The sequence below is a fragment of the Hyperoodon ampullatus genome (assembly GCF_949752795.1).
Source record: "Hyperoodon ampullatus genome assembly, chromosome: 2".
Classification (NCBI taxonomy): domain Eukaryota; kingdom Metazoa; phylum Chordata; class Mammalia; order Artiodactyla; family Ziphiidae; genus Hyperoodon; species Hyperoodon ampullatus.
The window spans coordinates 84,720,076-84,734,125 of NC_136915.1; the positions used below are offsets into that span (position 1 = coordinate 84,720,076).

Genomic DNA, 14,050 nt, shown 5'->3' on the forward strand with positions numbered 1-14,050 from the left:
GCATAATATTCCATTATATGGCTGTACCATGATTTATTTAACCATATCACCATGATAAAAGCTTGACTTATTTGCATTTTTAACTATTCTATTATTAATGTTGCAATTACTATTCTTTCACATAAACTTGGTACCCTTATCTGATTATTCCTAGAGGACAGAGTCCTGGGATTGTTGGGTCAAAGATCATGTAAATTCTAAAGTTTAAATTATTATTGCTTAATTGCCCACAGGAAGTGTTCTACAAATTTACACTCCTGCCAACAATGCAAGTCCCTGTTTTCCCCACCTCCTGCAAACAGTAGTTTTCATTGTACATGGAGATTAAGCCTCTGCCATATGTTTCATGGCCATTGGTATTGTTTATTTTGTAAATTCTTTTGTAAATTGTCTATCATCTTTGGTCAACTTTTCTCTCAGGGAATTTCTCTTTTTATTATTGATTCATAAGTGCAAAATACTCATTAGGAACATAATCCTTTGTAATATGGAGAGATATTTGTAGAAAGCTATTTTAATGAAATAAATATTCCTGGCTAATGGGGAAAGACATAATATTGTGATTTAATAATTGGCCATTCATATACCGAGATCCTCCTCTGCCCTATGCATAGAAGATATGCACTGCACAGAAGGCACATAGAAGATGCAGACAGATGCATCTTCCCCGAACTCGGGTTGCTGATGTTTTGAAGTAAGAGCTAAACCAAGTGCTAAATAAATAAATAGATGCCACAGAGTATGAAATGTCATAAGAGAGTTACAGGCAAGGTTCACTGAGGGCCCAACAGGCTCTGGTCTGGAAGAGCAGTAAAGGCTCTAGCTTTCTTCCCCGGTTATCCTGGTTAGCTTCTGTCATTGTCTTAGGCTATTTGTATTTTTCTTTTCTTTTTTTTTTTTTCTTGGTTTCAGCAAAGCATCTTTTTAATGGAAGTATAGTTGATTTACAATGTTGTGTTAGTTTCAGGTATACAGCAAAGTGATTCAGTTATATATATATATGTATATATTCTTTTTCAGATTCTTTTCCCCTATAGGTTATTTTCTTACTGATTTGTAAGCAGGTTACTCTGATGTACTATCTTTAGAAACAGCATCTTGGACTCTGCTGGGATGTTCTGAATTCAGAAATATGGTAGAGTGCGGGTGTTGGGAGAGATGGTAATTTCCATTTAACAACTTCACCTCGTCCATCTCCTGTTCCTGTCAGAGAATGCACAGGCCTGAAGGGAGGTTCCCGTGAGAGCCAAGCCTCAGATCACTGGAGTGATACACCAGGCCCAACTCAAGAATGGTGCTTTACACTGAACAAGTTTAGGCTGAATCCCCAAAGCAACTGGCAGGCTTCGAGGAGCTTTAAGGAGGGGAGTTACACCTCCTATTTGTGCTGTGGAAGCACTTTAGCTGTTGTGTGAAGGGTGGGTTCAAGGGGAGCAAACTGGAAGGCAGGCAGACCCCTGAGAGAGCTGCTATAGGACAGAGATGCAGGGCCTGAACTGAGGTTCACACATAGAGTGGAAAGACATGGAGGGAACTGGTGACTCTTTGCACATGGAGGATGGTGAGGGTGAGTGATGGTGCCATTCACTGAGTTAGAAGGTGGATGGGGAGAAGCAAGTTTGGGAGGAGTTTAGTTGAGAAGAGGTACCTGTGGGACTCAGAATGATGACACCCAGGAGGCAGCCACATTCGTGAGTCCAGAGCCTACGTCCAGCTCCCAGTTGGAACTCTAAGGCTGGGATTAACAGATACACACTACCGTATATAAAATAGATAACTAACAAGGACCTACTGTATAGCACAGGGAACTTTACTCAATATTTTATAATAACCTATAAGGGAAAAGAATCTGAAAAAGAATATATAATACATATATACATACTGTGCTATACACCTGAAATACAACATTATAAATCAACTATACTTCAATAAAAATATAAAATTTTTAAATTAAAAAGTAAAGTTGTGAGCCATCTGCCTGCTGCTAAACACTGAAATCTTGGAAAGGTATTATCCCTTGCAGTAGTAGAATGAGCAGCAGAGCTGGCACAGAACCGTAGGGAAGAAAACCAACAGAGGAAGAGACACAGTGGGAGACCAAGAATCCTGGGATAGATGCCACCTCTCCACAGGCTCTGAGATGTCACAGTATGAGTCAACACAAACCTAAGATTCGTTCTTCAGCCCAAGCTCAACATTTTAAAATACTGTCTCCAGTGTTTCCATTCCCCGGTGTCATGGCCCCAACCCAGTCAAACTGTGTTTCTCACAACTAGTTCTTTATGGTTGAAGTAACCAGCCTCAGGGTGTGTGGTGTCTCTGTCACCAGGTTCATTCACTGACTTTTGCACAATCCCAACTAGCCTTCTATTTCTGGGGCTCTGCCTGCTTACCATACATCCTCTTCATCCCATGCATAGCCCTGTGGAGAAATATTTCAACATAAGGAAGCATGTTATGTGGAGGAAGAAAACACCCACCCTCTAAGTGTTGATGCTTTTGCTGAAATGAGGCACGTCCACCAGCTGCACAGGGCTCCCGGCTGTGGGTGGGGCAGGTAGGGCCGACTGGGAGCCAGATGGTAATGACTTGTCTGCCAGGCAAGTGTTTCTGCCTAACAGAGAAGTAATTTTTAGCAGTGGTTAAGGAGGATTTGCTCTTCCTTTAAGATGATCCATTTTTCCACTAGGCAAGACTTGTTCAGCTGCCCTCCCAGAGCCCTTACTTACACTCTGGTCTGAATCACACTTTGGAAAGTTAGTTATTTACCATCTTGTATCATCAGTTGTGTCCCCAAATATAAGTTCCCTGAGGAGGCCAGAGGCCATGATATTACTTCTCGTGGAGACCCCAGGTGCCCAGGGCTGGCCGGCATCTGTGGGAGGCCTCCACGAAGGGCAGTGAATCAGGGAATGTGAACACTGGGGCCCATAGGCCTGCTCCTCATAAGCAGGGAAACTGAAACGCACAGAGGTTCAGCAGTGTGCCCACATAGCCAGCAGAGCAGAACCAGGACTACTGAGCAAGGAAGTGAGGTGAAGCAGGGCAGTGACTGGTCAAGAGCACGGCCCTGGCCAGGCCTCCTGCACTTATTAGCCATGTGAGCAGGAGCGAGTCACCCGCCTCTGTCTCCTCTTCTATAAAACAGAGACAGCAGGAGAGCTCAGGGCTGGTATGAAGACTGAGTGGGCAGATCCAGGGAAAGCAAAGAAAACCATCTCCCTTCAGTGAAGTATTTGGGACTTCTAAGTATTTAGTACAAGTTTGCTGAATAACGACATTTTCAATCTAACTCTGCCCACAGTGCAGTTGGGAGCTAGGGCTTCTTTTCCCCAAGCACGGGGCTGTTTCCTCTGGAGACAGAGGCCCACGAGGCTCTGGGCACTGTCCAGGCTGCACTGGAACTGAAGCATCTATTGTCAGGGCAGTGACCTACAGCCAGGCCCCACAGCCGGGAGTGGAAGTGTGAAGTCACGCAACCAGAGGCAGAATGGAGATGGAGTCTGCACTGCACCGTGAAGGAAGCAGCATGAGTTCCACAAGAACCATGCTGGGTGCCGGGTGGTGGGAGAGGAGGGACAGGTTGCCTCACTCCCCAGAGCCCCTCCTACTCCTTGGATCCATGCTGTGTTCTCTTGTAATAGGGAAGAACAGATCTGACTCCATATTGATCTGTTTCTTTTACTTTAACCTCTGTATTCTATTGCTTTAGCTACAAGTAAAGCATGCTACCTACAGCCTGAAATATACAGGATGGCCCATTCTCAAGGCTCTGACCTTTAAAGGTATAACACTTTTCCATTCATATAGAGATAAAAAGTTGCAGAACAGAGAATAACATTTGTCTTGTTGGAGGTTTACAGGAACACTGTGACATGACCTACCTGGGCAGCTGCAAGAACAAAGGATTTCCACATCAAGAAGTTTGCAGCAACCAACCACACCCCCTCCCCTTTTAGTATAAAAGAAGTCTGAATTCTAACTCCACCAAGATGGTTCTTTGGGACGCTAGTCCACCATCTTCTTGGTCTGCTGGCTTTCCAAATAAAGTCACTATTCCTTGTCCCAACAACTTGATTTACTGGCCTCTCTTGCAACGAGCAGTATGAGCTTAGACTCAGTAACACTCTCAGTTACACCTCTCTGCTGAGTGTTAATCCCCATAATCTGTTTATGCCACCCCTGTGTGTTCTTGTCCTCACGCCCCAGCCCATCACAACAGGCTGCTCGTATTTCCAGAACTTCAGCCACTGGCACATCCTTTTCCCCTTCAATCATCATTGCTGCCGTATTCATATAGGCTTTGTACCTATCTGTTTGGTTGTTTATTTGTTGGTTGGTTTTAGAGTATGATTCGTTAGCATACAGTTCAAAAACTAGCAAACTAGACCATATCTGCTAAGGCATGTATATTTAGGTGACCGTACTACAAAAAGCACCCATACTACCCAAGGCACTGTTCTAAGCACTACACATATATTAACTCATATTTAATCTTTTTTTTTTTTCGGTACGCAGGCCTCTCACTGCTGTGGCCTCTCCCGTTGCGGAGCACAGGCTCCGGACACGCAGGCTCAGCGGCCATGGCTCACGGGCCCAGCCGCTCCGCGGCATGTGGGATTTTCCCAGACCGGGGCACGAACCCGCGTCCCCTGCATCGGCAGGCGGACTCTCAACCACTGCGCCACCACGGAAGCCCCTCATATTTAATCTTTTAAACAACCTCATCAGCTTGCATTCTCTCATGATCCTTACGTCACAGATAAAGAAAGTGAGCACAGAGAGATAAAGTATTCGGCCCAAGGATACGCAGCAAGTGAGTAGAGGAACCAAGAAGTGAATGAAACCAAGAAGTGAATGAACACCTTCTGTCTCCAGAATGCATGTTCTTACCACTGTACTATGCTGCCTTGTAAAAAAAAACAAACAAACACACAAAAAACATGGGAATGATTGTTCCAGAAGTCAGCATGGTAATTACCTTCAGGGGGAGGCAAGGGATAGAAATCAGAAAGGGATGAAGGGGAGATGGCAGTGGTCCCCTCATGTCTTAGGTGGTGGTTACATAGGATTCACTTTGTAATTACTTGTTGAGCTGCAGGTGTCTCTTACACAACATATACTACTGAGGGCTGGAGGGCACTAAGCCTTGAAGTTGTGGTTTCTGCTTAACGTGGGTGGAAAGCGAGAGGCTACACCTCAGGGTTTGACTTCTCAGCCTGTTCCTCCCCACAGTGCAGTGGGGTCCCCACCTTCATGTTGTCGGCTCTGTGGCACCACAAGGCCTCCTGGGCACCAAAGAAGCCACAATGCCTGAGGGGCTCACATCATTGGAATAACCGCTATCCTGGGCTCCTTCATCCCTGGGGCCTGGACCTGAGGGACCTCCAAACTTCCTGGGAAGTCTTCCAGAATAATCCACCAGGAAGGCCAGAGCAAGGCACAGCCCAAGGCAGAAAAGGCCAGAGCCATGGTGGGTCCAGAGGGTAAGGGCAGGGCCCTCAGTCCTCCACACGCTCATCCTGCCTGACTGTGACCTCCCAGGCCTTGACCCTCTTCTCCACACCATCTGAGACCCCCAGGGCACAGAACCCCTCAGACCTCTGCTTCCATCACTCTCCTCACTTACTCCTCACTGGCTGGTGACAAAGAGCCATTGTCCACTGCTGCCCAGAACGAGGCTCCAGCTCTTTCATGGGATTTTCAAGTAGTGAGGCACGGGACTCAGGAGTCCAACCCTCATCCGGTCTGAAGTATGTGGGACCCTGCCAAGTTACAGTGTTCTTCTCATGGCCCCTCGATCCTCGCAGGGGGGCGCCCACGGTGTCATTCCTCCCAGGAGCAATGACTTGTGCCTTTGGAGAGAGTCTGTGTCTGCAATTCTTCTGCATTCTGGCACTGGTATGCTGATGATGACACCAGAATTCCCCTTCTACTCCCTAATCATCCTTCAAAGTCCAACTTGCTTCCTGGCTCCCCCTCATGGGGTTCATCCCTGAGAAATCGGCAAGGTCAGCAGAGTCCCCTCCCCTCACCCCGCACTCTGCTCTCCCTCTGGGTCAGTACGCTCACTGCCAGCTCAGCGGCTCTCACACAGCCCTGTCTCCTGACTGCTTAACGCTCTTTCCTCTGCTAATACTCAGTAAAGGCTTTACGGCCAGTTTGCAATATGGCAGACACAATGTCAAACTCTTCTATAAATTCTCTCATCTAACCCCCATTTAAACACAGCTCCTGGCACATGGGAGGGGGTCCATAAATATTTCTTTTTTTTTTTTTGCGGTATGCGGGCCTCTCACTGTTGTGGCCACTCCCGCTGCAGAGCACAGGCTCCGGACGCGCAGGCTCAGCGGCCATGGCTCACGGGCCCAGCCGCTCCACGGCATGTGGGATCTTCCCAGACCGGGGCACGAACCCGTATCCCCTGCATCGGCAGGCGGACTCCCAACCACTGCGCCACCAGGGAAGCCCCATAAATATTTCTTGACTGGATGCATCCTCACAAAAATCTTTTGTGAGAGGTACTATTAATCTCTCCGTTTCATAGATGAGAAAATTAAGGCTTAGAGATGGTAAATAACCAGTCCAAGGTCACAATGACTAGTGTCAGAGCTGGGATTCCAAGGGCTTGTTTATTCCTAGGCATTATATACTCAGCCCGTTGATCTTCTGCAGTTTATTCTTTCATTTAACAAATATTTCAGTTTTTACTATGCACCAGGAACCAGTCCAGGTTCAGGGATGCAGCAGAAAATAAAACAGAGAAAATTTCTGCCTCACAGAGTTTACATTCAAATGAGGGACACAGACATTAAATATGATAAATAAGTATCATTTATAGTATGACTAATAGTGGTAAGAGCTGGTGAAAAAAATAAAGAAGGCAAGGAAAGAATGGGGTGTCATTTTAGATGGAGTGAGCAGGAAGTCTTCACAGAGAAGGGGTAGTTGAGTACAGACCTGAAGGAGGTGAGGGAGATAGCTCCTCAGAAATCCAAGGGAAGAGTACCAGGTGCAAAGGCCCTGAGGCAAAGGAGGATTCCTGGTGAGTCCCAGGAACAGAAAGGAGCTCAGTGTGGTTAAAGCAGAGTCACTGAGGGAGAGGGCAGTGGAGCTCAGAGTAGCAGGGCCAGGTCGCATAGAACCTTAGGCCACTGTACAGAGTGGAGTGAGTGCCGTGGAATTCACTGGAAGACTGTGAGGGGAGGCATGCCATGTTCTGATGTGCTTTTAACGAGGTTATTCTGACTGTTGATTGAGACTTGAGAAAAAGCAAGGCAAATGCATCAGCAAAAAAACTAGCTAGAAGGCTGCAGCGATAATCCAGACCGGATATTATAGTGGTTAGATTAGGAGGAGGCAGCAGAGGTGGCAGGAGATGGTTGATTCGGGATACATTTTGTAGACGGTGCCAACAGGGTTCCAGACCCCTGTACCCACTTGCCTGCTGGACAACTGAAAGCTCCCTAGCACCTCAGACTCATCAGGTCTGAAATTGAACACATTATCTTCCCCCAAGATATCTTCATTCCTCCTACACTTCCATCTCTGGTAATACCACTCCAGCTGGACAGTGGTCCAGCCAGAAACCTGGGCATCACCCTCGATTCCTCCCTCTGCCCACCTCTCACATGCAATTTGCCACCCTGTCCCATCCAGTGTGCTCTCTCCTCCTTCATCCCCACGTCCTCTGCCTCATTCAGTGCCTCATCCCTCTGGCCTGGTCTCTCTCAAGTTTCCCTCCTCCAGCCTGGGCTCAGCAAACTCTACATGGCACCAGGTGGATCATTATGGGAAGCAGACCATATCTGTTTAAAACTCTTCTAAGACTCTCTGTTGCCTGTTGAATAAAGTCCAAATTCTCTGGCTCAAAGCTGTCTAAAAGAAATATATTGCGAGTTACACATGTAGTTTGGCTTTCTCTAGTAGCTGCATTTTTAAAAGTAAATGGAAAACAGAGGAAATTAATTGTAAATATGTGATTAACCCAATATATCCAAATATTATCATTTTAATATGTAATCAACACAAATATATTAATTATATACATTCATATATCTATTAATTATATAATATATATATATTTACTAAGTCTTTGAAATCCAGTGTATAATTTACACTTACAGCACATCCCAATTTGGACCAGACACATTTCAAGCACTCAGTAGCAACATGTGGGTACCACACTGGACAGTGCAGCTCCAGACAAAGCCCTCTCTCATGGTCTTTTCTACCACTTCTCCTGTCTCATCCCTGTTCCCATTCCACCTTCCCCTGCCACTTGTTCCTTGTGTTCTAGCAGATCTTACCAACCTAGAGTACCCCAAACACACGTGCTGTTTCCTGACTCCCTGCCCTTGCACATAAATACAGTGGTGCACAGCAGCAGGCCTGTACCCACTCTCAAGAGCCAATTTTGCACATCTCTTCCCCACGTGCCATTCAGTGATGCCATATTGGTAGCTTGACATTGGCCATCATGGGAGTATTTATGCCACAGAGACTGGCAAACACTCTAAACCAGGCTTTTGGGGAGGATGGAGACCACCTGCTAAACATATCACTGCCTGTCACTGCACATAATACTCACCCCTCCATAATCCTCTTCTCCCACCCCTAGTTCATCTGATAAACATTTCATCCAAACGTTTCATCATTTCATTCATCCTGTCTGTGTAGGTTTGCCCTCCTACTAGTCTTCAAGTTTGAAAAAAGAGCCTAGTTTTCTGTATGCAATTAGTACATGAGGTCCTCCCTCCTCCTCTGTTTTTTCCCTGAATACCCTATCATAATTATCACTGTATATAAGAGACCATAAAAAGAAGAAGTTTAAAGTATAAATTTTAAAATGAAACCCATCTGGGTAGGAATCCTGCCTCCTCTACTTACTGGTGATGTAGCCTCAGTCAAGGTACTTATTTATAACAAACACTGGTTTCCATACCTGAAAAGAGGTTTAAAAACACATCATCACAAGATTATTGTGATGATTAAATTATATAAATTGCTTAGTCCATTAGCTGGCACATACCAGACACTCAAAAATGTTTAGATATTATTAAGTCTTCCAGTATTTATCATTTGAATAAAGTAGTTGCTCAAAACACTTTTGTTAAAATAAATGTTGAATGAAATTTCAGAAATTCCTCAAGTCCAATTCAGAGAGTGTATGAGTCAGAATTCCAGCTGGAGACAGACGGCACATACACTCAAAGGGCTGACTAAGGGAGGGTTTGTTAAAGGACTCTTTACAAAGGTCTGAGCAGGGTTGAGGGAAGTCCAGGGTTGGCAACAGTCTGTTACCACATGTAGGCATGAAGGTGTGATGGGGGAGCATGTCCCTGAACCCGGTGAGAACTGTAGCTGGAGGAAAGGCCACCCAACGGGAGCTATAGCCTCAATGAAGGAACCTAGCAGGTGTCAAACCATCAGGATGGGGGTTGAAGAGATACTCCACCTCGATTTTCTCCAGCTTATTTGGAGGATGCCCTGCCGGTGCTTCCCACTGGCTGAACCCAAGTCAAGCCCAGGGCAAGTGGCACTCACACAGCTCCTGAAGGTCAGCCTCTTGGGCAGTGAGCTGATGGGAAAGATGGAAGATGGGCTGGAGGCCCAAAGGGAGACTCGAGAGCAGAGCTTTCAAGTGGGATTGAGCCTCCTTCAGCCTGCAGGTGTCAAGTCTTGCTTACATACCATAGATAATAATCATTGAGACTGGGCCTTGAAGGATAGAATCAGATAACAAGCATTCATATGGGCCAATTTTGGTTACTTTATCTACAAGTTTGTTCTCTCAAATGTAAGAAAGCTGATTTCATTCTGTAATCCTCTACTTGGTTGGCACCTAACAATTCTTAGAGTCAGGAAGTCCATACCTATGTCTTAACTTAAAATATTCCCACCACAACAGAAATATATTGTATTTTAAACAGTTCTCTGTAGAGAGGGGAAAGAACTGGTATGCAGATGGATAAATAGATAGCCTTAATTAAATCACCACTATAGTGTTTTTACCTTTACAATTGATCATCATAGTTCTTTTCATTTTTCCCCTATGGTCCTCTTTTCTGACTTTCTAGTGGGTCTGTAGAAATGACGTGTTGAGTATCCTGCTGATGTCAGAAGAACTGTTAAAATGCCGGTTGTGATTATCTTTGCTGTTGTTGTAGGCCTGGATGATTTTCCTGGAAAGGCCTGGAGGGAGGCTGTAATCATCTCCTGGCTTTATTGTGGGGCCTATTCAGCTTCTCCACAAGTCCCTTATTCTGGAGAAAATAGTTATGGCCAGACCAATTCTACTTCCCTATCTGTCCTGAAATTTGGTGTTCTGAGTCTTCCCTTCCCAGCTAACACTTTCTAAAAGTACTGGCTGACATGAAAAGAAATGACATTGAGTTATTTGTAGTGAGGTGGATGGACCTAGAGTCTGTCATACAGAGTGAACTAAGTCAGAAAGAGAAAAACAAATACCGTATGCTAACACATATATATGGAATCTAAAAAAAAAAAAAAGGTTATGAAGAACCTAGGGGCAGGACAGGAATAAAGATGCAGACGTAGAGAATGGACTTGAGGACACGGGGAGGGGGAAGGGTAAGCTGGGACGAAGTGAGAGAGTGGCAGGGACATATATACACTACCAAATGTAAAATAGATAGCTAGTGGGAAGCAGCTGCATAGCACAGGGAGATCAGCTGGGTGCTTTGTGAACACCTAGAGGGGTGGGATAGGGAGGGTGGGAGGGAGATGCAAGAGGGAGGGGATATGGAGATGTATGTATATGTATGGCTGATTCACTTTGTTATACAGTAGCAACGAACACACCATTGTAAAGCAATTATACTCCAATAAAGATGTTAAAAAATAAAATAAAATAAAAGTACTGGCTGAAGCCCATTCCACAGGAAAGAGGCCCCAGGAAGGGGCAAGCAGTGAGGGATCCAGACTCAACCAACATTCTGATTCCTCCAATAGAATGTAAGCCCCATGAAGACAGGGGCCACGTCTACCTGCTTACCGGTGTCCCCAGTGCCTAGCCTGCTGCCTGGCACATAGCAAGTGCCTAATGTTTTTATAGAATGAATAAATGAATGAATGCACACTATGTGCCAAACACTCTCATGTACAAAATATTGGAGACATTATTTTTCACATGTGAAAACTGAGAGGCCAATGTTATTTATGTCAGCAGTGGGCAAGGCCTCAACCACAGACCTTCTGACTTTTGTAGTCAAATGCCCCCCACTGCTTCCCATCCAAGATGCCTCCCTTCAAACAAGCCACTTTGCTTTACCTTTGCTATTCCCTAGCCCAAGCTCAGCTTTTCAGTAATAAGCCTGGACCACAGGGGCTGCCATGATCAAGAGCTCCTCTCCCCACAGCTAATTAACCCATATGTGTTACTGTCTCTTTAATGTTTGCCTTGACCCAGAATCTTCCCCTTCTGATCTTAGGATCTGCAGCCACTTTGGGGGAGATTCTGAGTATATCCCAGAGGTTTCTCTCTTTTTTTTTTTTTCTTTTAAAGAGACAGCCTTTATTTTAAGGATTTTTACACTGAAGACTTCAAAAAGTGGTAGGTTTTTGGAACTTACTGACCTGTATTTAAAAGGAACTGTTGACAAAGATTCACCAGAAATAATCTGAACAAGCGGGAAAATAGTTAATACTGCTGAAACCTACTAAAATGATTCCAGGATATATGGTTTATCTGACATAACGTTACCTCTAAATACTGTCACTGATATGAAACTGACTGCTTCTTACTTTTCTAAACACACAGTGGTATAATTAACAATATTCAATCACTTCTGTTCTCTCCTGAATATATAAAAATTAAAATACCAATTAAAAAACTAATATATTCTTTTTTAAAAATGTTTCTTATAGATACAATTTCAATATTTTCATTCAATAGTGGTGTGGTTTAAGAGATTTTTCATTCACAAGTCAAACAACAATCCACCCAAAGGGAACTGATTGTCTATAGGCTCATAGTACAAATAAAGAGTTCGGGAATGCAGCAGCTGACATTTCTAAAATACAAAACAGATAAAATTCTTAGAAGGTACATGCAATAAGCTCTACTAAGTAGCTGGTCACAGAACTAGAACATTTGATAATTTTCCTGGTGATTTCAATGGGACTCCAGATGTTTCCAAATTCAACTTGAACTCTTATCTTAGGCTTTGTATTTTGCTTTTCCAGTTTTGATAATGACACAAACATGATTCAAATCCCTGAAGTATTTATTATAGTCAAGGGCATATCCTACAACAAACTTGTCTGGAATTTCAAATCCAACAAAATCTGGTCTATATCCAACACTTTGAGGGGTCCTTTTCACCAGCAAGTTTGCAACCTTGACCATCTTTGGATTATGCTGCTTGGCCAAGGAAAGCAAGGTTTGCATTGTTTTGCCAGTGTCAATTATATCTTCAACAATCAAGACATTCTTTCCAGTTAAAGTTGAGAGATCATCTCCACCAATTACTTTTATGTCACCTGTTGACTGGTCATTACAGTAGCTTTTCAGTCTGATAAAATCTACAGTCATAGATATAGATCTATCACTATTTCTGTTCAGTGCTTTGATGTAATCCAGCAGGTCAGCAAAGAATTTATAGCCCTCCTTGAGCACACAAAGGGCCACGATGTGACGGCCTCCCATCTACTTCATCACATCTCCAGCTAGCCGTTCGGTCCTGTCTATAATTAGAGGAATAAATACCTTTTCCAAATCCTCAGCATAATGATTAGGTATACAAAATAAATCTAGGTCATAACCTGGTTCATCACCACTAATCACGATGCTGGGGCTGTGGTCGCCATAACGGAGCCGGCTGGCGTGTGGGCTGAGGGCAGTCTCCAGTGGTTTCTCTTTGAGTAAACTATTGTTGAGATACAGTAAGTCCCCCACATGCGAACATTCAAGTTGCGAACTTTCAAAGATGTAAACATGCATTTGCATGTCCAATCAGGTGAGCTAGTTCACGTGTCTGGCATACATTGTCACATGCGTGCATCCTCCACAAGGGGTTGTGCTTTTGTGCACTTTACTGTCATCTATGACAAGAAAAAAAGAGCTACTACTTAGACATCACTGGATCGTTTTTTCAAGAGGGTAAATAGAGTTGATCCAGCAAGGAACCACAATCTGTGCCATCAATGTCAGGCGTGAGTGAAATACAGCTTGCCCTCCGTCTCCTATTGCTGACGATCCTTCAGTTCTACCATCTTCCACCTCCTCTCCCTCCTCCAGTCAGTAACTCTTCTTGCCTGTTCACTTGATGCCAGCCCCTGTATGCCAGCTGTTGTACTGTACTACTGTACTTTTCAAGGTACTGTACTGAAAGATTAAAAATGTTTTCTTTATTTTTTGTGTGTGTTTGTTTTCTATGTATTATTTGTGTGGAAAGTATTATAAACCTGGGCTTCCCTGGTGGCGCAGTGGTTGAGAGTCCACCTGCTGATGCAGGGGACACGGGTTCGTGCCCCGGTCCGGGAAGATCCCACATGCCATGGAACAGCTAGGCCCGTGAGCCATGGCTGCTGAGCCTGCACGTCTGGAGCCTGTGCTCCACAGTGGGAGAGGCCGCAACAGTGAGAGGCCTGCGTACCGCAAAAAAAAAAAAAAAAAAAAGTATTATAAACTTGTTGTAGTACAGTACTACGTAGCCGATTGTGTCAGCTGGGCACCTAGGCTAACTTTGCTGGACTTACGAACAAATTGGACTTAGGAACACATTCTCGGCATGGAACTCATTCGTATGTGGGGTGCTTACTGTATTAGAAACCCTGGCTGCCCCAGAGCCACCACCTGCCAGTAGTGAGCTCCACGACCCAGTGGTAGTCTGGCAGCTCCTGGGGCATCCCTGGTCGGGGTGGAAGCCTGTTTAGTTTCAGGCTGCCCCAGGGTACCCACATCAAGCTGTAACCTGGCTCCAGACTGAGTTTCCCTTCAGTTTTTCCCTCCAGTCATCCCCATGGACTCCTGGACATCCCTGGATTAAGGGCCCCAGGGAATGGTGAGGACAGTGTCTCGTTTGGG

The 14,050-nt window shown here is 44.8% G+C and overlaps 1 pseudogene across 1 annotated transcript; it reads right to left on the reverse strand.

Moving 5' to 3' along the window:
• Nucleotides 1-12,181: 12,181 nt before the first annotated feature.
• LOC307064710 (hypoxanthine-guanine phosphoribosyltransferase-like) lies at nucleotides 12,182-12,921 on the reverse strand (annotated as a pseudogene). Its single transcript has one exon. The product of its transcript is annotated as a hypoxanthine-guanine phosphoribosyltransferase-like (transcript).
• Between the last annotated feature and the right edge of the window lie 1,129 nt (nucleotides 12,922-14,050).